Source organism: Stenella coeruleoalba, assembly GCF_951394435.1.
Source record: "Stenella coeruleoalba genome assembly, chromosome: 10".
Taxonomy (NCBI): domain Eukaryota; kingdom Metazoa; phylum Chordata; class Mammalia; order Artiodactyla; family Delphinidae; genus Stenella; species Stenella coeruleoalba.
The window spans coordinates 98,169,675-98,194,571 of NC_137156.1; the positions used below are offsets into that span (position 1 = coordinate 98,169,675).

At 45.3% G+C, this 24,897-nt stretch overlaps 2 long non-coding RNA genes across 4 annotated transcripts in view; both read left to right on the top strand.

Annotated features, from left to right (window-relative positions):
• LOC307192520 overlaps positions 1-24,897 on the top strand; it is a 68,956-nt gene that overhangs the window by 945 nt on the left and 43,114 nt on the right. For 2 of the 3 annotated variants that reach the window (XR_013830090.1, XR_013830091.1), the window contains exon 1: positions 18,465-18,549. This is a non-coding gene — a long non-coding RNA (uncharacterized lncRNA). Of the gene's footprint in view, positions 1-18,208; positions 18,273-18,464; positions 18,550-24,897 lie in introns of those variants that run through there. The other variant, XR_013830089.1, reaches the window with a different exon arrangement.
• On the top strand, positions 786-16,490 carry LOC307192521. Its single transcript, XR_013830093.1, has 3 exons — positions 786-903; positions 11,389-11,460; positions 14,360-16,490. It is a non-coding gene; the product is annotated as an uncharacterized lncRNA (long non-coding RNA).

Consider the following 24,897-nt stretch of genomic DNA (forward strand, 5'->3'; position numbering starts at 1 on the left):
GTGGAACTCTCACACGTCCACGAGGGAAGCCCCTATTTCAGATGAGGAAACTGCAGGGGAGCAGGACAGAGACCATCTCCAACAGGGGCTGAACTCCAGTCCTGTTGTTTTTTTTAAAATGTGTAGTATGATCCCATTTTATGGAAAAAATACAAGATGAAAATACAACAAATATAGACAGCCAACTATCTGGAAGGACATATGCTATTGAATTCTTTTCTTCTTTGTAATTATTTTTAGTGCTTAGGTTGAATATTCATTTGGTAATAAGAAACAAGCAAATAAGTGTCTTACTTTTCTGTAACTCTTGGTAGAATCACATGCTCCACCTTGCAAAAAAAATCAAACCTGAGTCTATAGATGCTGTAGATTCAATTACCAACTCCCAAGAAATACAGGGGATGGACGAGTGTGTAAAGGGGACCCACAGGGATGCAATCAGCCCAATACAAACTGAGGGCAACAATAAGGGGCAAGTGTCCAATCCCTTCTTTTGGGTGGTGGTGATGGCTCTGCTCACCTTGGTCTTTCTTAATGTGCGGGCCTTTCTCCCCTCGCCCAGCCAGGTTCTGAGAGGGAGCAGAGTGCCCTGGGGGCAGGAGAGCCGGGACCTGGTGCTGCCACAGGTGAGCACACACAGATTGGCCTTACGCAGATCACTGAGCGTCCCCCTGCTCACGGCTGCCTCTCACAGGGGCTTGAGGGTTAACTGAGGTGATGGGTGTGCAATCCTTTGTAACCTGTCAAGTACCATGCAGGTGACAACAGTTTTTTGTACCCTGGCCAGCCTTTGCCACGTCAGATGTTCACGGACGAAGAGCGCATCAACCACGTGGGGGATTCCTTACGTGCCCGCAGCGGCTCATCCCACAGGATGCCCAGGTGGTGACTCCTAAGGGCTTGGTGAGTTGTCTGTGTAGACGTTCTAGCGTTTCAGAGGAGGAGCTCACTTCTGGCTGGGCTCGGGCTGGGAGGGTAGGAAGGGCTCCGTGATCCAGGCGGCGGAAGTGGAGCAGGGCTTTGAAGGGAGGGCACCGCTGCAGGCAGAGGGGCAGGAGCGGGGGGGAACAGCAGGCGTGGGTGCAGACTGTTTGTGGCCCCAGTGAGAAGGCTGGGTGCTCGGAGGAGGGTGGCAATGGGGCGGGTTGTAAGAAAAGGCCTAGAAGGAGGTACGGGGTTGGGATAAGCACAGTTTGGAAGCTGGGGGCCCAAGGAGTTTGGGCCTGATCTGGAAGAGGGAGGCCACTGAAGGCTTTTGAGCAGAGGAGTGACAGGACACGACCTTAAAGACCTGGGAGGCTGCACCGTTATTTCACGGGGAGAAAACCTGAATGCCACAGGGACCACACTTTCCCCAAAGCCACGCAGCCCTCAGTGGCAGTGCCCGGACGCCTAGCCAGGCTCCTGAGCACGACGGGATGGGGCAGGGGAGCCAGCAGAACACGGGTCATCCGATGACCGCCTGACTGAGATGGTCGTCAGGGGGCACTGGACCCTTGTGGAGACTCTAGGGACAGTGGGTGCCCGGGAGGGGCTGGACTGAGCCCCTCAGTAGAATGTGGGGACTGAGTACCTCCAGCTGGAAAACTTCTCACCACCAGTGCACTGGGGCGGGGGCCGGAATCCTCCCGCAGTCCCAGCAGAGTGTAAGTGTGTCACCTGGAGGCCTTCGCCCTTGCGGGCCACCTTGAGCTGATGCCTCTTGGCCTTGGGGCTCAGAAGGGCTGAAGGTGGAGCAGGTGGGGAGATGCTAGAGAAGGCCTGCAGCTTTTTCAGAGCGTGGCCCGCCCTGCCCCCCCGGCCCCAAAAACCCCAAACGGACTATGGTGACCAGGCCCCACTGAGATGTGAGGCCTCCTTCAGTCCCGGCCCTGGAGACAGGAACTGCCAGTGTTGATCTTAGATAACACCCCGCAGGCAAACACCCACGCGGGCTGCTGCGTTCCCTTCCGGAGCAGAAAGGTGGCCTGCGGGCTGGAAAGCACCCGAAGCACATCCCGCAGAGCGGAGGCTGGTTGGGGGAGGAAGGAAGGATGCCGGAGCCACTGAGGGAGGGGGAGGCGGCACCCAGAAAGTACCTCGCTGCCCACCCCTGGCTGTGGACGGGGTGCAGGCTGGGGTGGGGACGCACGCAGACCTGAGCCCAGAGGCCTTTGAGGAGGACTGTGTGGCTCGGGGTGGGGAGGACTGTCCTGCCTCAGCACGTGTTTCCCCTCCTTTGAGTGTGGATAATGCCAAGGCCAGTCTGTCCGTCTGTCTTCTCTGAACCTTCCTCTGGATTGCTTGCTGGTTGGTGGTTTCCTTCCCACAGCAGGGCCTTGAGGGCCTGGCCTCATCCACAGATAAGGGCGCATCGTCACCAAATTAACTGCTGTATGTCAGTGGTGTCTGAGAACAAATTGTGTACACAGTCCACTGTCATTCTGTTTGTGCTGTTAAGTAGCTGGCTGAGCAGGGAGTTTTTTCATGAATTTGGCCAAACCTTGGTCTGAATGAGGCAGATTCTGGGGTAATAGAAACGGGTTTCATTTTCTGAGATAGATAGGGCTCTTTGGCGGGGCTTATTTTCTTCTCCTCGTTCTGGCTTCCATAACTTGTAGAACAGCATCGATCACTAGGAGTATCATGCCAGTCATGCCATTAACAATTCCTTAGGAGTCCCATTAAAAAACGAAAAAGAAACAGATAAAATCCATTTTAGTAATATACTGTAATATATTCAGAATACTACCAATTTGACATGTAATCAGTGTTATAAATGATTTAGATATTTGGCACTGGTTTTCTTTTTACTAAATTTTCAAAATCCATTGTGTATTATATTTTCACAGCACGTTTCAGTTCAGACCAGCCACATTTCCAGTGCTCAGCAGCTCTTGTGGCTCACGGCTATTGCACTGGACGAGCTCTAGATCATCATGGGTGTCCCTCTTACAACTTCCACATCCTTAGCCCAGTGCTGTCTCATCCCTCCTGCTCCAAACACAACCTCTCCCACTGGGGTTTCCCTGTTCTCCTGCCATCGTGGGGCTGGAGCCCCCAGTATTGGTCTCTTATCTTCAGTCTTTCTCTCCACCAGCTTTTGCCCTCAGCGTTAAAATATGCCCAGGTCTCTCTCATCCTGGAAAGGTCTATTGATGCCTTCTTGCCCTCATGCTACCGTGTCCAGGCAGAAGTTCCTGTCCCTGTATCCTGTCCCTTATGGGTACTGGCCCCTCCACACTCTGTAGCTTGACTCCCTGCACCGCCCGCCAACCACTGTGCTGAAACTGTTCTCAGAACTACAGGTAGCGCAGTCTAGGGATGGCTAAGAGCCCTAGGCTCTCAGGATGAGGCCTGTAGGGTGATCTAATCTCACCGCTGGGTGCAGGTTTGTGCTGGGCTGCAGTGGATGCATAGGGGAAGTGGTAAGAAAGCAGTCTTTTTTATGTCTCATCTTCGGATTCTGATCCAGTAAGTCTGCAGTGGGGCGTGAGAATCTGTATGTCTCAGATACTGAACAAGTATCTCAGGCACTTCCTTTCTGATTATAAAATAATGTTTCCAGTAGAAAATTTGGCCATATGTAAGATAAACTCTCTCTCCATGTATATTTGAACTTCTTATTCTGGAAAATTTCAACCTTAAAATGAAAGCAGAGAGAGTAATACAATGAGTCTCCACAAGCATTCATCATCACTTTCAACATGTATTAGCATCTTGCTTCGTGTATTTATCCCACATACTATTTTTCCTCTGGGGGGAATATTCTAAAAGCAAATCTCAGCAATCATGTAATTTCAGCCTTAAAATCTTCAGTGTGTAACTCTAACTGATAAAACACACTGTCTTACCCTACAACAACCCCCTTACCTCAACCTGATTCTTTCTCTATTGTTCCTTTCTACATTTATTACCATTTTTTTTTCAATTATTTTATCACCTTGATATCCAGTTTGTACAGGAAAGGCAAGAAAAATACATCATTTTTCTCTACTTACTAATGTTCAAAATAAGGACAGTCTCTAGATCCATCCAGGTCTCTACAAATAATCCATCCAGGTCTCTACAAATGACTTTTTCTGGCTGAGTAATATTCCATTGTATATATGCACCACATCTTCTTTATCCATTCATTTGTCGATGGGCATTTAGGTTGCTTCCATGTCCTGGCTATTGTAAATAGTGCTGCAATGAACATTGGGGTGCGTGTGTCATTTTGAATCACGGTTTTCTCTGGTTATCTGCCCAGGAGTGGGATTGCTGGGTCATATGGTAATTCTAGTTTTAGTTTTCTAAGGACCCTCCATACTGTTCTCCATAGTGGCTGTATCAATTTGCATCCCCACCAACAGTGCAAGAGGGTTCCCTTTTGTCCACACCCTGTCCAGCATTTGTTGTTTGCAGATTGTCTGATGATGCCCATTCTAACTGGTGTGAGGTGATAACCTCATTGTAGTTTTGATTTGCATTTCTCTAACAATTAGTGATGTTGAGCACCTTTTCACGTGCTTCTTGGCCATCTATATGTCTTCTATGGAGAAATGTCTATTTAGGTCTGCTCATTTTTTGATTGGGTTTTGATTGCGGAGCACAGGCTCTGGACGCGTAGGCTCAGCGGCCATGGGTCATGGGCCCAGCCGCTCCGTGGCATGTGGGATCTTCCCGGACTGGGGCACGGACCCGTGTCCCCTGCATCGGTAGGCGGACTCTCAACCACTGCGCCACCAGGGAAGCCCTGTTTATTTTTTTAATATTGAGCTGCACGAGCTGTTTATATATTTTGGAGATTAATCCTTTGTCTGTTGGTTCGTTTGCAAATATTTTCTCCCATTCTGAGGGTTGTCTTTTGGTCCTGTTTGTAGTTTTGTTTGCTTTGCAAAAGCTTTGAAGTTTCATTAGGTCCCATTTGTTCATTTTTGTTTTAATTTCCATTACTTTAGGAGGTGGATCAAAAAAGATCTTGCTGTGATTTATGTCCAAGAGTGTTCTTCCTATGTTTTCCTCTAAGAGTGTTATGGTGTCCGGTCTTACAGTTAGGTCTGTAAATCATTTTGAGTTTATTTTTGTGTATGGTGTTAGGGAGTGTTCTGATTTCATTCTTTTTTTTTTTTTTTTGTGGTACACGACCTGTCACTGCTGTGGCCTCTCCCGTTGCGGAGCACAGGCTCCGGACGCGCAGGCTCAGTGGCCATGGCTCACAGGCCCAGCCGCTCCGCGGCATGTGGGATCCTCCCAGACCAGGGCATGAACCTGTGTCCCCTGCATCGGCAGGCGGACTCCCAACCACTGCGCCACCAAGGAGGCCCTGATTTCATTCTTTTACATGTAGCAGTTTCCCCAAACCAGTTATCGAAGAGACTGTCTTTTCTCCACTGTATATCTTTGCCTCGTTTATCATAGATTAGTTGACCATAGCTGCGTGGGTTTATCTCTGGGTTTTCTATGATTTCCATTGATCTATATTTTTGTCTTTGTGCCAGTACCATATTTTCTTGATTACTGTAGCTTTGTAGTATAGTCTGAAATCAGGGAGTCTGATGCCTCCAGCTCCATTTTCTTCCCTTAAGATTGCTTTGGCTATTCAGGGTCTTTTGTGTCTCCATTCACATTTTAAGAGTTTTTGTTCTAGTTCTGTACAAAAATGCCACTGGTAATTTGAAAAGGATTGCATTGAATCTGTAGATTGCTTTGGGTAGTATAGTAATTTTCACAGTATTGATTCTTCCAATCCAAGAACATGGTGTATCTGTCCATCTGTTTGTGTCATCTTTGATTTCTTTCATCAGTGTCTTACAGTTTTCTGAGTACAGGTCTTTTACCTCCTTAGGTAGGTTTATTCCTAGGTGTTTTATTCTTTTTGTTGCAGTGGTGAATGGGATTGTTTCCTTAATTTCTCTTTCTGGTCTTGCATTGCTAGTGTCTAGGAATGAGAGAGATTTCTGTGCATTACTTTTGTATCCTGCAACTTTACCAAATTCATTGATTAGCTCTAGTAGTTTTCTGGTGGCATCTTTAAGATTATGTATAGTATCACGTCATCTGCAGACAGTCACAGTTTTACCTCTTTTCCAATATGTATTCTTTTTATTTCTTTTTCTTCCCTGATTGCCGTGGCTAGGGCTTCCAAAATTATGCTAATAGTGGTGAGAGTGGACATCCTTGTCTTGTTCCTGATCTTAGAGGAAATGCTTTCTGTTTTTCACCATTGAGAATGATGTTTGCTGTGGTTTTGTCGTAGATGGGCTTGATTATGTTGAGGTCGGTTTCCTCTTTGCCCACTTTCTGGAGAGTTTTTATCATAAATGGGTGTTGAGTTTTTCAAAAGCTTTTTCTGCATCTATTGAGATGATCATATGTTTTTCTTCTTCAATTTGTTAATATGGTGTATCACGTTGATTGATTTGCATATATTGAAGAATCCTTACATCCCTGGCATAAACCCCACTTGATCATGGCGTATGATCCTTTTAATGTGTTGTTGGATTATGTTTGCTAGTATTTTGTTGAGGATTTTTGCATCTATGTTCATCAGTGATATTGGTCTGTAATTTTCTTTTTTTGTAGTATGTTTGTCTGGTTTTGGTATCAGGCTGATGGTGGCCTCATAGAATGAGTTTGGGAGGGTTCCTTCCTCTGCAATTTTTTGGAAGAGTTTGAGAAGGATGGGTGTTAGCTCTTCTCTAAATGTTTGACAGAATTCACCTGTGAAGCCATCTGGTCGTGGACGTTTTTTGTTGGAACATTTTTAATCACACTTTCAGTTTCCTTACTTGTGACTGGTCTGTTCATCTTTTCTGTATCTTCCTGGTTCAGTCTTGGAAGGTTATACCTTCCTTAGAATTTGTCCACTTCTTCCACGTTGTCCATTTTATTCACTTAGAGTTGCTTATAGCAGTCTCTTATGATGCTTTGTATTTCTGTGGTGTCTGTTGTAACTTCTCCTTTTTTCATTTCTAATTTTATTGATTTGAGTCCTCTCCCTCTTTCCCCTGAGGAGTCTGGCTAAAGGTGTATCAATTTTGTTTATCTTCTCAAAGAACCAGCTTTCAGTTTTATTGATCTTTGCTAATGTTTTCTTTGTTTCTATGTCATTTATTTCTGCTCTGGTCTTTATGATTTCTTTCCTTCTACTGACTTTGGGTTTTGTTTGTTCTTCTTTCTCTGATTCCTTTAGTTGTAGGGTTAGATTGTTTATTTGAGATTTTTCTTGTTTCTTGAGGTCGGCTTGTATTGCTATAAACTTCCCTCTGCGAATTGCTTTTGCTGCATCTCATAGGTTTTGGATCGTTGTGTTTTCATTGTCATTTGTCTGTAGGTATATTTTGATTTCCTCTTTGATTTCTTCAGTGATCTCTTGGTTATTTAGTAACGTATTGTTTAGCCTCCATGTATTTGTGTTTTTTATCGTTTTTTTCCCCCTGTAATTGAGTTCTAATCTCATAGTGTTGAGGTCGGAAAAGATGCTTGATATGATTTCAGTTTTCTTAAATTTACCAAGGCTTGATGTGTGACCCAAGATGTGATGTATCCTGGAGAACGTTCCATGTGCACTTGAGAAGAAATGTAATCTGCTGTTTTTGGATGGAATGTCCTATAAATATGAATGAAATGTGTCTGGTCTTTTGTGTCATTTAAAGCTTGTGTTTCCTTATTAATTTTCTGTCTGGATCATCTGTCCATTGGTGTAAGTGAGGTGTTAAAGTCCCCCACTATTATTGTGTTAGTGTCAATCTCCTCTTTTATAGCTGTTAGCAGTTGCCTTATGTATTGAAGTGTTCCTATGTTGGGTGCGTATATATTTATAGTTATTATATCTACTTCTTGGATTGATCCCTTGATCATGATGTACTGTCCTTCCTTGTCTCTAGTAAGATTCTTTAGTTTGAAGTCTGTTTTATTTGATATGAGTATTACGACTCCAGCTTTCTTTTGATTTCCATTTGCATGGAATATCTTTTTCCATCCCCTCACTGTCAGTCTGTACGTGTCCCTAGGTGTGAAGTGGGTCTCTTGTAGGCAGCATATATGGGTATTATTTTTGTAACCATTCAGTGAGCCTGTGTCTTTTGGTTGGAGCATTTAATCCATTCACGTTTAAGGTAATTATCGATATGTATGTTCCCATGACCAATTTCTTAATTGTTGTTGGTTTGTTTTTGTAGGTCCTTTTCTTCTGTTGTGTTTCCCACTTAGAGAAATTCCTTTAGCATTTGCTGTTGAGCTGGTTCGGTGGTGCTGAATTGTCTTAGCTTTTGCTGGTCTGTAAAGCTTTTGATTTCTCCGTCGAATCTGAATGAGATCCTTGCTGGGTAGAGTAATGTTGGTTGTAGGTTGTTCCCTTTCATCACTTTAATTATATGGTGCCACTCCCTTCTGGCTTGTAGAGTTTCTGCTGAGAAATCAGCCGTTAACCTTATGGGAGTTCCCTTGTATGTTATTTGTTGTTTTTCCCTTGCTGCTTTGAATAATTTTTCTTTGTCTTTAAATTTTGTCAATTTGATTACTCTGTGTCTCGGCATGTTTCTCCTTGGGTTTGTCCTGCCTGGGACTCTCTGTGCTTCCTGGACTTGGATGGCTATTTCCTTTCCCGTGTTAGGGAAGTTTTTGACTATAATCTCTTCAAGTATTTTCTCGGGTCCTTTCTCTCTTCTCCTTCTGGAAGCCCTACAATGCGAATGTTGTTGTGTTTAATGTTTTCCCAGATGTCTCTTAGGCTGTCTTCATTTGTTTTCATTCTTTTTTCTTTATTCTGTTCCACAGCAGTGAATTCCACCATTCCTTCCTCCAGGTCACTTATCCGTTCTTCTGCCTCAGTTATTCTGCTATTGAGTCCTTCTAGTGTATTTTTCATTTCAGTTATTATATTGTTCATCTCTGTTTGTTCCTTAATTCTTCTAGGTCTTTGCTAAACAATTCGTGCATCTTTTCGATCTTTGCCTCCATTCTTTTTTCGAGGTCCTTGATAATCTTCACTATCGTTCTGCAGTCTTTTTCTGGAAGGTTGGCTGTCTCCACTTCATTTAGTTGTTTTTCTGGGGTTTTATCTTGTTCTTTCATCTGGTACAAAGTCCTTTGCCTTTTCATGTTGTCTATCTTTCTGTGAATGTGGTTTTCCTTCCACAGGCTACAGAACTGTAGTTCTTCTTGTTTCTGCCGTCTGCCCTCTGGTGGATGAGTCTATGTAAGAGGCTTGTGTAAGCTTCCTGATGGGAGGGAATGATGGTGGGTAGAGCTGGGTGTTGGTCTGGTGGGCAGAGCTCAGTAAAAGTTTAATCCGTTTGTCTGCTGATGGGTGGGGCTGGGTTCCCTCCCTGTTGGTTGTTTGGCCTGAGGCAACCCAGCACTGGAGCCTATCCAGCTCTTTGGTGGGGCTAATGGCAGACTCTGGGAGGGCTCAGGCAAAGGAGCACTTCCCAGAACTTTTGCTGCTAGTGTCCTTGTCCCCATGGTGAGCCACAGCCACCCCCCACCTCTGCAGGAGACCCTTCAACACTAGCAGGTTGTCTGGTTCAGTCTCCTATGGGGTCACTGCTCCTTCCCCTGCGTACTGATGCACACACTACTTTGTGTGTGCCCTCCAAGAGGGGAGTCTCTGTTTCCCCCAGTCCTGGCAAAGTCCTGCAATCAAATCCCGCTAGCCTTCAGCATCTGGTTCTCTAGGAATTCCTCCTCCCATTGCCGGACCCCCAGGTCGGGAAACCTGACGTGGGGCTCAGAACCTTCACTCCAGTGGGTGGACTTCTGTGGTGTAAGTGTTCTCCAGTTTGTGAGTCACCCACCCAGCAGTTACGGGATTTGATTGTAGTGTGATTGTGCCCCTCCTCCTGTCCCATTGCGGCTCCTCCTTTGTCTTTGGATGTGGGGTATCTTTTTTGGTGAGTTTCAGTGTCTACCTGAACATGATTGTTCAGTAGTTAGTTGTGATTCCGGTGCTCTCGCGACAGGGAGTGAGCTCACGTCCTTCTACTCCACCATCTTGAACCAATCTCATGGATTTTTTTCTTAAAATATAAGTGTTTCAATCCATTACAGTTATTTTCTTTTTGATGTTTCCAGAGTTTACTCCTGTGTGCTTTTGATACAACCCTATCGTTTTTAATAGTTTGTTTTCTTTCTGTCTCATTAAGAAATCCTGGCCTCATCTTTTGTGTGTCCTTCCTGCTTCTGACCTTAATTTGCCATTTCTTTAAGAAGTTTTGGTTTCTTTTAGTGGGAAATAGTTTTTTGTTTTTTTTTTTTACATCTTTATTGGAGTATAATTGCTTTACAATGGTGTGTTAGTTTCTGCTATATAACATAGTGAATCAGTTATACATATACATATGTTCCCATATCTCTTCCCTCTTGCGATTCCCTCCCACCCTCCCTATCCCACCCCTCCAGGTGGTCACAAAGCACCAAGCTGATCTCCCTGTGCTATGCGGCTGCTTCCCACTAGCTATCGATTTTACATTTGGTATTGTATAAATGTCCATGTCACTCTTCCACTTTGTCCCAGTTTACCCTTCCCCCTCCCCGGGAAATAGTTTTTAAAGACCACAGTCTGGATGGTAACTACTAGTATTGCTTCTAGGCCTTTTCAGCGCATAGATGATAAAAACAGAGTTTTTAGAAGGAGAAAAATAGGACATGAGTTAATACTGTTATTTCCAAGTAAAACTTAAGGTCACTGTGCTTTTTCACTTCTTGGGTTTTATATTTAAATTCCTTTATCTTAAAAACCTTGATTTCTAATTACATTAACAAAATTATCTCTGTCTTGCTGTATCTTACTGTATCAACATAATACTTTCAAAATAAGACTACGACAATTACTACAAACCATAAAACTACTAAACGCAGTCTTAGGAATATACGGTCAAATGAGTTAACTATTTTCTCTGTGTGGTTATGCCAAGGGCTTGATATATACCTAACATTCCATCCAGTTGTTTTTTCAGTTTTTAGGGATTTTTTCCCCTTTACTTGTTAATTATTAAACATTACGTGGTTCCCAAGTCAATGGTATAAGACAAGGTACGTGCAGAGACTATTATCTTCCATTCCTGTCCCCTTCATTCTGTTCCTCCTTTCCTCTATAGGTAAGTATTGCGATTTTTTTCTTTCACCCATGAGTGATTTAGATGTATTGCTTAAATTTCCAAATATTTGAGGATTTTCCAAGTATTCTATTATTGGTTTCTAGGTTACTTCCATTATAGTGTGAGAATATGTTGTAGATAATTTTAATTCTGTTAGATTTGTTAAAGTTTGTTGTAGGGTCCAGAAATTAGTGTGTCTCGATGAGTGTTCCAGATGTGCTTGAATGCGTTTAAGTGCTGCTGGGTGGAATGTTCTGTGAGTGCCTGATAGGTCAAATTGATTGCCAGGTTTGTTTATGTATTCTGTAACTTCACTGTTTTCTAGGGTCCTATTTTTTCTGCTACTGAAAGAGGAGTGTTGAGATCTCCAGCTGGAATTGTAACTGGCTTCAGTTCTGTGAGTTTTTGTTTCACATATCTTGAAGCTCTATTTTAAGTGCATACATCTTTAGGATTGTTGCCTTCTTGATGAACTGACCCTTTTATTATTATGCCCCTTTTTATCCCTTATAAGTATTTCTTGTTCTAAAATCTACTTTATCTGAAATTTTTTGTTCTAGAACCAGTTTTTTTAAAAATAAATTTATTTATTTTATTTATTATTTTTGGCGGCGTTGGGTCTTCATTGCTCCGAGCGGGCTTTGTCTAGTTGTGGCGAGCGGAGGCTACTCTTTGTTGCGGTGCACGGGCTTCTCATTGCAGTGGTTTCTCTCGTTGCGGAGCACGGGCTCTGGGCATGCGGGCTTCAGTAGTTGTGGCTTATGGGCTCTAGAGCTCAGGATAAGTTGTGGCGCACAGGCTCTGCTGTTCCACGGCCTGTGGGATCTCCGCGGACCAGGTCTTGAATGTGTGTCCCCTGCACTGGCAGGCAGATTGTTAAGCACTGCTTCACCAGGGAAGTCTGATTTGTATAGTTTCTAATGAGAAGTTGGCTGTCATTCTTATATTTGTTCCTGTGTATGTAATATGTCTTTTTTTTTTTCTGGCTGCTTATATAATTTTTAAGAAAGTTCAGTATTATTATTGTATGTGTATTTTCTTCTGCTTGGGGTTCTTTAATTTCCTAGAATCTGTAGGGTTATAGTTCAAATCCAGCTGAGAAATTTTGGCTGTTTCTCTAAACATTGTTTTCTGTCTCCTTTGGAATCCAACTGACACATATTTTAGACTACTTAATACTGGAGTCTCTGTGTTTGTTTTGTTTTGTCTGCTTTTCTCCCTGTGCTTCAGTTTGCATAGTTTCTATTGCTGTCTTCACATGTACTGATGTTTCCTGTCAGTGTCTAATGTGCTTTTACTCCCATCCAGGGTATTTTTCACTCCAGATATTGAATTGTTCATTTCTAGAGACTCCATTTGCAACTTTCTTATATCTCCCATTTTTCTTATGTTCATTATCCTTTACATTCGTTTTTTTTTCTTCTTTTTTTTTCTTGTGGTACTCGGGCCTCTCACTGCTGTGGCCTCTCCCGTTGCGGAGCACAGGCTCCGGACGCGCAGGGTCAGCGGCCATGGGTCACAGGCCCAGCCGCTCCGTGGCATGTGGGATCCTCCCGGACCGGGGCACGAACCCGTGTCCCCTGCATCGGCAGGCAGACTCCCAACCACTGCGCCACCGGTGAAGCCCTCCGTTACATTCTTGAACATATTTAGAATAGCTGTCTTTAAGGTAGTCATCTGCTAATTCCGTGGTCTCTCTCCTGAGTCTGTGGCTATTCACTGTTTTCCTCTCCTGGTTATGGGTCCTTTGCTTGCTTCTTTGCCTGCCCAGTAATTTTGGATTAGGTGGTGGATGTTGTAAATTTTATGCTGTCATATGTTGAATTTTCTTGTTGTTCCTTTAAAGAGCGTTGGGCTTTGATCTGGCAGAAAGTGAAATTATTGGTGGATCAGTTTGATGCTTTCAAGGCTTGCTTTTAAGGTCCAGAGCAGCCTTTACTCTAGACCTGATTGAAGATACACCACTGACGCGTGATCTTTCTTAGGACTCGACCCAGTGCCCTTTGTATCGTGAGGCTGTTGCACTCTGGTTCTTGGGAACGTGAACTACTCGCCCTCTGTTGAGTTCCAGGAATGCTTGGCCCACTGCTCTTTGGTCACGAGAGTTTGACCCTTCCCGTAAGCAGGTTAGTACTTGGTCAAAAGTCTAGGAGACCCTCCTGCAGGTCCGAGGAGCTGGCTGTCTCTGAGCAGCTCGCTCTTCTCTAGTACTCTGTAAATGCTACCTTTGCCTTTCTGAACTCTCATCTGTCTTTTTAACTCAGTGAGGCTGCTCTGGATTCGATTTCCCTGCCCTTTCCTGGGGAACTGCCTCCAGGAAGAAAGCTGCGGCCATTGTGGTGCTCCCTTCCCACGCCCACTTTTTCCTCTTCTTCCAAACACTGCCTGTTGTCCTACATCGGAAAGCAGTTGTTTCATGGAGTTTGTGTTTTTCTAGTTGTTAATGGCTTGAGGGAAACTCTTGGAGCTGTGAATCCTTCCTGTGTGGAAGTGGAAATCTCCCCCTTATGAATGGTTGGCCCTGCTCCTTGATGATTCAGAGTTTGAGGGGCTACCTTAGTGTCAAAAGCCCAGGGGTTTCTTTTGCTATCCTAGTTGCTTTGCTTTTGTGAGAGGATTGAAAATCAGTGTGGCTGCTACTGCCATCTTGCCCTAACTAGAATTCTCTGTGTATCTTTTAAATTACCCTTACATTCCTCTCATTTGGGCTTGGCAACTGCCCTGAAGATGGACACAACATGGCACTGCACTTGGTTGGCCTGTTTTGTTGTAACAAATTGGAGGTATCTCCCTTACCCCAGGAATGGCTAACGTGTTACCACCCTAAGCATAAACTGTTGACAGTGGTAATTTCATTTACTTCCAGATTATTCGATGGGATGGTGTAAGCTATAAACACAGCCTATGGCCAGGAGCCCAAGAAGCTATCACTAACCCACTGTGAGACATGGGACCAGTCCCTTCTCATTAATCATCTGTTTATGGCACTGTAAGGAGGACCAGGCCTGCCCTCGGGAGCACGGAGCTTGTTAAGGAAGGCAGATACGTAGAGCTAACTAGAATTCAGTGTAATTTGTGTCCATTGAGAAGCCCGAGCAAAGGTGCTTCCTTGGCCTTTCTTTTCGCATCTGAATAATGGGAGGGAGGGAGCAGCAATTTTCCTATTCTGTGCAGGCTAGGATTTTGCGGAATGCCTTGGGAGGTCTTGTGGGCCAGGCCCTCTGTCCTCACTTGAACCAATGTAGTTGCACTTTTTCCAATTTTAATGTTATGATGTAAGATTTATTTCACAACAGGGATTCTGCTGCTGAAAAATGGACAAAGAACAGGCAGAAGACGGGTCCACACTTAGCTGTGCACAGAACCTCCTGCAGTGAGCGGCCTGCCCTTTCCTTGGTGTGTGCGCACATAAAGGCCCGGCGTGAGCTCCACTCCCCGATTACGGCTGAGGAGCCCCAGCAGCAGGTCGCGGATTCCAGCCTTGAGAGTTCTGAGCTGAGACAGATCAGGATGCCAACGGTGGCTTTAGCACCTGGTGGTGGACGGCCCAGGGCAGCTCTTGACCTTCTTGCCAGTTTCCTCATCAGTAAGTCAGGGGTGTGCGCCTACACAGGCTTTCTGTGCTGCTTCACTCAGGCCTCAGTAAATCCCAGCTACTGCTGCGACTGCTGCTTCAGGTCAGTGTCCCAGGGCCTCTGGTGAAAGGTGATCCTTGGTTCAGGGTCGCTTAGGACCAGAACCATGCTCTGCTTACTCCGTGCTCTAAACTGTCAGCCCCACGACAGGCCAGCCTTGGGACCCAGACTTCTTAGGCTCCAGGGATGTGATAATAGCCTAGATTTCTGTGGCCTGAGGGGAATTTATTAGGCATTTTTTCTTTTTTTTAATTTACTTTTTATTTCATTTTAAAGTATAGTTGATTTTCAGTGTTGTGTTTATTTGAGGTGTAGAGCAATGTGATTCAGTATACACACATAACTGTACTCACTCGGATTCTTTTCCCATATAGGTTATGACGGAGTGTTGAGTAGAATTCCCTGTGCTCTACAATATTTCCTTCTTAATTATCGGTTTTATGAATATTAGTGATTATACGTTAATCCCAACCTCCTCATTTGTCTCCCCCACCTTTCCAACTTAGTAACCCTAAGCTTGTTTTCTAGGTCTGTGAGTCTCTCTCTGTTTTGTAAATTAGTTCAATTGTATCAAGTTTTGGATTCTACCTATAAGTGATATCGTATGATATTTGTCCTTCTCCGTCTAAGGTCTCTTAATATGATCACCTCTAGGTCCATCCACATTACTGCAAATGGAATTATTTCATTCTTTTCGAAGGCTGAGTAGTAGTCTCGTGTATATACTTAACCACGTCTTCTTCATCCATTCATCGGTCGATGGACATTTTGGTTGCTTGTGAGTCTTGGGTGTTGTAAACAGTGACACAGTGAACGTTGGGGTGAAGCGTCTTTTCCAGTTATGATTTCCTTTGCATGTAAGCCCAGTAGTGCGATTTATGGATTGTATAGTAGCTGTATTTGTAGTTAAGGAACCTCTATACTGTTCTCCACGGTGGCTGTTACCAGTGTACTTTCCCATCAGTGGCGCTGGACGGTTCCCTTTTCTGCACACCCTCTCCATTATTTATTGTTTGTAGAGTTTTTGATGACGGTCATTCTGACTCCTGCGAGGTCGTACCTGGTTGTAGTTTTGATTTGCTTTTCTCTAAGTAGTAGTAATTTGGAGCATCTTTTCATAGGCTTTTTTCTTTTCTTTCTTTCTTTTTTGTAAACGTGATTAAAATTTAACTCTTAAAATCGGTTTGTTGTTAAGTTTGCCAGTTTTTGAATTCTCATTCCATGACCTACCCCGGGACATTTATTAGAGTAGGTGTTATTTTAATACAGCACCGCAGCCCTTGTGAACGTTAAGTGCTCTTAAGCAGTGGTTTGAAAGTTGTAGTTACAGGTAATGGCCACAAGGCGGCAGGATTTCTTCATGTCGCACTCTGGTTACTGGGGTGACCAGAGCCTTAGGGCAAGTTGTATTCCTGGGTTGTCAATTAGAGTGGAATGTGCCAGCACAAACACCCGAGGGCGTGTGTCTCATTACTCCTTCCTCCTTATCCTGTGACCCCCAGATATATCCCAGCCTCCCGCCAGACTGCTATGCCGAGGGGTTGTCCTTTTCACGTGGGGTGACTCTAAGGAAGGAGGCTGGAGGTGGGATCCCCACCATCCGAGGCCATGGAAACCTGGTGACTTTTCAAATGTCTTTCAGCCCGAGGTTCAACCGGGCTGTTGGGTCCTGTAGCCTTGGTTCAGCTTCAAGAGGGGCCACCTGGATCCAAAGATTGTGGTCCCATCTGGGGGTTACCAGGCACTCGAGACCAAGGGGGCTTATAGCTGCCACATCCTCCCCAGCTCCCTCGGCCCCATGACAGTTCAACCTTGGGACCCAAGTCTGCTTAGGGATGTGACAGCGGTCACGGGGGCCTGGGGGGAATAGCGGACTCATTTTTTAAAATTAAACTTTTATTTTATATTGGAGTATAGTTGATGTTTAACATTGTGTTTGTGTTAGGGGTACAGCAACATTATTCATTTATACACATACATATAATCTATTGTTTTTTGGATTCTTTTCTCATATAGGTTATTACGGTGGGCTGTGCTATAGAGTATTTCCTTGTTGATTATTTATTTTATGTATATTAGTGTGTAGATGTTCATCCCAACGTCCTAATTGATCTCTTCTTCTCCCCAGCTTTTTTATTTGGTAATCATAATTTTTTTCCCTAAATCTTTGAGTCAGTTTCTTTATTTCCTGTATTACTAAGGAAAATTAAAAAACAGAAACAAAAGTAATCCCTATACCCCAGGAAGCAGTGCAAGGGGGTGACATTGGTTGGGAAGGTGTAGAACATGGGGGAGTGGGGGCCTGTACCCACAGCTCTGGGTGAGTCGGAAACGTGTTTGCTATGTGACCTTGGGAAGTCACTTAATTCATGTGAACATCAGTTTTGTCCTGCTTAAGGGTTTTTTTGTGTGAAAATGAACTGAAGTTATATCAAATTCATGTAAGAAGTATTTAGAACAGTGCCTGGTGCACAGCAAGAATGCTGTAAATGGTGGCTATCAGGATAATTGAATGTCTCCTATGTGCAGGTGTCCTCATGGGACATACCGTGTTCAATCTTGACAGTGACCTGGGGAGGTGGGTGTTTTACATGGGAGGAGCCTGAGAAGTTCAGTGTTGTGGGCTGGACCAGAAAGCAGGTGTTCAGATTCAGGTGTGAGCGTTAAGGCCTCAGCTTTCCACCCCACCATGCTGCCTGGGGCAGGTGAGAGAGCCCGACCAGAGTGGGCGCTTAACCTCTGTTTCTGGAGTGAATGACCTAGGCAAGTGGGAGAGAAGGCTTGTGTGTCCCTTGAGAAAGGAGTAAGGCCTTGTCTTTGTGGGCGAGCATCAGGTGACCAGCATTCCCCCCAGAGCCTGGCCCCCATCCTCCCCGGAGCCCCGTCTGGCTGCTTCTCCAGCAGGTCGGGAGCTGGTTTCTTGGGCCCTTTGACCATGTTTGAGTCTTGGTGCCTCCGCTGGGTGTTGAGAAGAGGGCGGTGGGCCTGGCTAGTGATGATCAGGCTTGCACCCCTACTAAGCTTTTAGAGCTGGGACGTGCCTCAGCTCCAGGCGCGCGTGTGGGTCTCTGCATCAGAGCGAGTGGCTGGCTCATGGAGGCGGACTTCTGCTTCCTCTCTCCCTCCACCCAAGTAGTTCACCTGCTCTCCAATACCTTAGATTCCTCTAGTGGGGATAATGCCTTTCAAAGTGTGATTACCACTTAGAGGCAGATGCTTGCAAAAGAACGGGCTCGGTGAGCTATGCCACTGCATGGTCAGGTAGTCAGGTGTGTGGTCATGCATTTCTTTTTTTTGGCTTGTGGGATCCTCGAGCTCATGGCAGCCGAGCTCTTGGAACTCTCACACCTCCCTGAGAGAAGCCCCATTATTCAGATGAGGAAACTGCGGGGGAGCAGGGCAGGGACCATCTCCAACAGGGCTGGACTCCAGTCCTCTCTTCTGGGTGGTGGTGATGGCTCTGCTCAGCTTGGTCTTTCTTAATGTGCGGGCCTTTCTCCCCTCGCCCAGCCAGGTTCTGAGAGGGAGCAGAGTGCCCTGGGGGCAGGAGAGCCGGGACCTGGTGCTGCCACAGGTGAGCACACACAGATTGGCCTTACGCAGATCACTGAGCGTCCCCCTGCTCACGGCTGCCTCTCACAGGGGCTTGAGGGTTAACTGAGGTGATGGGTGTGCAATCCTTTGTAACCTGTCAAGTACCATGCAGGTGACAACAGTTTTTTGTACCCTGGCCAGCCTTTGCCACGTCAGATGTTCACGGACGAAGAGCGCATCAACCACGTGGGGGATTCCTTACGTGCCCGCAGCGGCTCATCCCACAGGATGCCCAGGTGGTGACTCCTAAGGGCTTGGTGAGTTGTCTGTGTAGACGTTCTAGCGTTTCAGAGGAGGAGCTCACTTCTGGCTGGGCTCGGGCTGGGAGGGTAGGAAGGGCTCCGTGATCCAGGCGGCGGAAGTGGAGCAGGGCTTTGAAGGGAGGGCACCGCTGCAGGCAGAGGGGCAGGAGCGGGGGGGAACAGCAGGCGTGGGTGCAGACTGTTTGTGGCCCCAGTGAGAAGGCTGGGTGCTCGGAGGAGGGTGGCAATGGGGCGGGTTGTAAGAAAAGGCCTAGAAGGAGGTACGGGGTTGGGATAAGCACAGTTTGGAAGCTGGGGGCCCAAGGAGTTTGGGCCTGATCTGGAAGAGGGAGGCCACTGAAGGCTTTTGAGCAGAGGAGTGACAGGACACGACCTTAAAGACCTGGGAGGCTGCACCGTTATTTCACGGGGAGAAAACCTGAATGCCACAGGGACCACACTTTCCCCAAAGCCACGCAGCCCTCAGTGGCAGTGCCCGGACGCCTAGCCAGGCTCCTGAGCACGACGGGATGGGGCAGGGGAGCCAGCAGAACGCTGGTCATCCGATGACCGCCTGAATGAGATGGTCGTCAGGGGGCACTGGACCCTTGTGGAGACTCTAGGGACAGTGGGTGCCCGGGAGGGGCTGGACTGAGCCCCTCAGTAGAATGTGGGGACTGAGTACCTCCAGCTGGAAAACTTCTCACCACCAGTGCACTGGGGCGGGGGCCGGAATCCTCCCGCAGTCCCAGCAGAGTGTAAGTGTGTCACCTGGAGGCCTTCGCCCTTGCGGGCCACCTTGAGCTGATGCCTCTTGGCCTTGGGGCTCAGAAGGGCTGAAGGTGGAGCAGGTGGGGAGATGCTAGAGAAGGCCTGCAGCTTTTTCAGAGCGTGGCCCGCCCTGCCCCCCCGGCCCCAAAAACCCCAAACGGACTATGGTGACCAGGCCCCACTGAGATGTGAGGCCTCCTTCAGTCCCGGCCCTGGAGACAGGAACTGCCAGTGTTGATCTTAGATAACACCCCGCAGGCAAACACCCACGCGGGCTGCTGCGTTCCCTTCCGGAGCAGAAAGGTGGCCTGCGGGCTGGAAAGCACCCGAAGCACATCCCGCAGAGCGGAGGCTGGTTGGGGGAGGAAGGAAGGATGCCGGAGCCACTGAGGGAGGGGGAGGCGGCACCCAGAAAGTACCTCGCTGCCCACCCCTGGCTGTGGACGGGGTGCAGGCTGGGGTGGGGACGCACGCAGACCTGAGCCCAGAGGCCTTTGAGGAGGACTGTGTGGCTCGGGGTGGGGAGGACTGTCCTGCCTCAGCACGTGTTTCCCCTCCTTTGAGTGTGGATAATGCCAAGGCCAGTCTGTCCGTCTGTCTTCTCTGAACCTTCCTCTGGATTGCTTGCTGGTTGGTGGTTTCCTTCCCACAGCAGGGCCTTGAGGGCCTGGCCTCATCCACAGATAAGGGCGCATCGTCACCAAATTAACTGCTGTATGTCAGTGGTGTCTGAGAACAAATTGTGTACACAGTCCACTGGCATTCTGTTTGTGCTGTTAAGTAGCTGGCTGAGCAGGGAGTTTTTTCATGAATTTGGCCAAACCTTGGTCTGAATGAGGCAGATTCTGGGGTAATAGAAACGGGTTTCATTTTCTGAGATAGATAGGGCTCTTTGGCGGGGCTTATTTTCTTCTCCTCGTTCTGGCTTCCATAACTTGTAGAACAGCATCGATCACTAGGAGTATCATGCCAGTCATGCCATTAACAATTCCTTAGGAGTCCCATTAAAAAACACAAAAAGAAACAGATAAAATCCATTTTAATAATATACTGTAATATATTCAGAATACTACCAATTTGACATGTAATCAGTGTTATAAATGATTTAGATATTTGGCACTGGTTTTCTTTTTACTAAATTTTCAAAGTCCATTGTGTATTATATTTTCACAGCACGTTTCAGTTCAGACCAGCCACATTTCCAGTGCTCAGCAGCTCTTGTGGCTCACGGCTATTGCACTGGACAAGCTCTAGATCATCATGGGTGTCCCTCTTACAACCTCCACATCCTTAGCCCAGTGCTGTCTCATCCCTCCTGCTCCAAACACAACCTCTCCCACTGGGGTTTCCCTGTTCTCCTGCCATCGTGGGGCTGGAGCCCCCAGTATTGGTCTCCTATCTTCAGTCTTTCTCTCCACCAGCTTTTGCCCTCAGCGTTAAAATATGCCCAGGTCTCTCTCATCCTGGAAAGGTCTATTGATGCCTTCTTGCCCTCATGCTACCGTGTCCAGGCAGAAGTTCCTGTCCCTGTATCCTGTCCCTTATGGGTACTGGCCCCTCCACACTCTGTAGCTTGACTCCCTGCACCACCCGCCAACCACTGTGCTGAAACTGTTCTCAGAACTACAGGTAGCGCAGTCTAGGGATGGCTAAGAGCCCTAGGCTCTCAGGATGAGGCCTGTAGGGTGATCTAATCTCACCGCTGGGTGCAGGTTTGTGCTGGGCTGCAGTGGATGCATAGGGGAAGTGGTAAGAAAGCAGTCTTTTTTATGTCTCATCTTCGGATTCTGATCCAGTAAGTCTGCAGTGGGGCGTGAGAATCTGTATGTCTCAGATACTGAACAAGTATCTCAGGCACTTCCTTTCTGATTATAAAATAATGTTTCCAGTAGAAAATTTGGCCATATGTAAGATAAACTCTCTCTCCATGTATATTTGAACTTCTTATTCTGGAAAATTTCAACCTTAAAATGAAAGCAGAGAGAGTAATACAATGAGTCTCCACAAGCATTCATCATCACTTTCAACATGTATTAGCATCTTGCTTCGTGTATTTATCCCACATACTATTTTTCCTCTGGGGGGAATATTCTAAAAGCAAATCTCAGCAATCATGTAATTTCAGCCTTAAAATCTTCAGTGTGTAACTCTAACTGATAAAACACACTGTCTTACCCTACAACAACCCCCTTACCTCAACCTGATTCTTTCTCTATTGTTCCTTTCTACATTTATTACCATTTTTTTTCAATTATTTTATCACCTTGATATCCAGTTTGTACAGGAAAGGCAAGAAAAATACATCATTTTTCTCTACTTACTAATGTTCAAAATAAGGACAGTCTCTAGATCCATCCAGGTCTCTACAAATAATCCATCCAGGTCTCTACAAATGACTTTTTCTGGCTGAGTAATATTCCATTGTATATATGCACCACATCTTCTTTATCCATTCATTTGTCGATGGGCATTTAGGTTGCTTCCATGTCCTGGCTATTGTAAATAGTGCTGCAATGAACATTGGGGTGCGTGTGTCATTTTGAATCACGGTTTTCTCTGGTTATCTGCCCAGGAGTGGGATTGCTGGGTCATATGGTAATTCTAGTTTTAGTTTTCTAAGGACCCTCCATACTGTTCTCCATAGTGGCTGTATCAATTTGCATCCCCACCAACAGTGCAAGAGGGTTCCCTTTTGTCCACACCCTGTCCAGCATTTGTTGTTTGCAGATTGTCTGATGATGCCCATTCTAACTGGTGTGAGGTGATAACCTCATTGTAGTTTTGATTTGCATTTCTCTAACAATTAGTGATGGTGAGCACCTTTTCACGTGCTTCTTGGCCATCTATATGTCTTCTATGGAGAAATGTCTATTTAGGTCTGCTCATTTTTTGATTGGGTTTTGATTGCGGAGCACAGGCTCTGGACACGTAGGCTCAGCGGCCATGGGTCATGGGCCCAGCCGCTCCGTGGCATGTGGGATCTTCCCGGACTGGGGCACGGACCCGTGTCCCCTGCATCGGTAGGCGGACTCTCAACCACTGCGCCACCAGGGAAGCCCTGTTTATTTTTTTAATATTGAGCTGCACGAGCTGTTTATATATTTTGGAGATTAATCCTTTGTCTGTTGGTTCGTTTGCAAATATTTTCTCCCATTCTGAGGGTTGTCTTTTGGTCCTGTTTGTAGTTTTGTTTGCTTTGCAAAAGCTTTGAAGTTTCATTAGGTCCCATTTGTTCATTTTTGTTTTAATTTCCATTACTTTAGGAGGTGGATCAAAAAAGATCTTGCTGTGATTTATGTCCAAGAGTGTTCTTCCTATGTTTTCCTCTAAGAGTGTTATGGTGTCCGGTCTTACAGTTAGGTCTGTAAATCATCTTGAGTTTATTTTTGTGTATGGTGTTAGGGAGTGTTCTGATTTCATTCTTTTTTTTTTTTTTTGTGGTACACGGGCCTGTCACTGCTGTGGCCTCTCCCGTTGCGGAGCACAGGCTCCGGACGCGCAGGCTCAGTGGCCATGGCTCACAGGCCCAGCCGCTCCGCGGCATGTGGGATCCTCCCAGACCAGGGCATGAACCTGTGTCCCCTGCATCGGCAGGCGGACTCCCAACCACTGCGCCACCAAGGAGGCCCTGATTTCATTCTTTTACATGTAGCAGTTTCCCCAAACCAGTTATCGAAGAGACTGTCTTTTCTCCATTGTATATCTTTGCCTCGTTTATCATAGATTAGTTGACCATAGCTGCGTGGGTTTATCTCTGGGTTTTCTATGATTTCCATTGATCTATATTTTTGTCTTTGTGCCAGTACCATATTTTCTTGATTACTGTAGCTTTGTAGTATAGTCTGAAATCAGGGAGTCTGATGCCTCCAGCTCCATTTTCTTCCCTTAAGATTGCTTTGGCTATTCAGGGTCTTTTGTGTCTCCATTCACATTTTAAGAGTTTTTGTTCTAGTTCTGTACAAAAATGCCACTGGTAATTTGAAAAGGATTGCATTGAATCTGTAGATTGCTTTGGGTAGTATAGTAATTTTCACAGTATTGATTCTTCCAATCCAAGAACATGGTGTATCTGTCCATCTGTTTGTGTCATCTTTGATTTCTTTCATCAGTGTCTTACAGTTTTCTGAGTACAGGTCTTTTACCTCCTTAGGTAGGTTTATTCCTAGGTATTTTATTCTTTTTGTTGCAGTGGTGAATGGGATTGTTTCCTTAATTTCTCTTTCTGGTCTTGCATTGCTAGTGTCTAGGAATGAGAGAGATTTCTGTGCATTACTTTTGTATCCTGCAACTTTACCAAATTCATTGATTAGCTCTAGTAGTTTTCTGGTGGCATCTTTAAGATTATAGTATCACGTCATCTGCAGACAGTCACAGTTTTACCTCTTTTCCAATATGTATTCTTTTTATTTCTTTTTCTTCCCTGATTGCCGTGGCTAGGGCTTCCAAAATTATGCTAATAGTGGTGAGAGTGGACATCCTTGTCTTGTTCCTGATCTTAGAGGAAATGCTTTCTGTTTTTCACCATTGAGAATGATGTTTGCTGTGGTTTTGTCGTAGATGGGCTTGATTATGTTGAGGTCGGTTTCCTCTTTGCCCACTTTCTGGAGAGTTTTTATCATAAATGGGTGTTGAGTTTTTCAAAAGCTTTTTCTGCATCTATTGAGATGATCATATGTTTTTCTTCTTCAATTTGTTAATATGGTGTATCACGTTGATTGATTTGCATATATTGAAGAATCCTTACATCCCTGGCATAAACCCCACTTGATCATGGCGTATGATCCTTTTAATGTGTTGTTGGATTATGTTTGCTAGTATTTTGTTGAGGATTTTTGCATCTATGTTCATCAGTGATATTGGTCTGTAATTTTCTTTTTTTGTAGTATGTTTGTCTGGTTTTGGTATCAGGCTGATGGTGGCCTCATAGAATGAGTTTGGGAGGGTTCCTTCCTCTGCAATTTTTTGGAAGAGTTTGAGAAGGATGGGTGTTAGCTCTTCTCTAAATGTTTGACAGAATTCACCTGTGAAGCCATCTGGTCGTGGACGTTTTTTGTTGGAACATTTTTAATCACACTTTCAGTTTCCTTACTTGTGACTGGTCTGTTCATCTTTTCTGTATCTTCCTGGTTCAGTCTTGGAAGGTTATACCTTCCTTAGAATTTGTCCACTTCTTCCACGTTGTCCATTTTATTCACTTAGAGTTGCTTATAGCAGTCTCTTATGATGCTTTGTATTTCTGTGGTGTCTGTTGTAACTTCTCCTTTTTTCATTTCTAATTTTATTGATTTGAGTCCTCTCCCTCTTTCCCCTGAGGAGTCTGGCTAAAGGTGTATCAATTTTGTTTATCTTCTCAAAGAACCAGCTTTCAGTTTTATTGATCTTTGCTAATGTTTTCTTTGTTTCTATGTCATTTATTTCTGCTCTGGTCTTTATGATTTCTTTCCTTCTACTGACTTTGGGTTTTGTTTGTTCTTCTTTCTCTGATTCCTTTAGTTGTAGGGTTAGATTGTTTATTTGAGATTTTTCTTGTTTCTTGAGGTCGGCTTGTATTGCTATAAACTTCCCTCTGCGAATTGCTTTTGCTGCATCTCA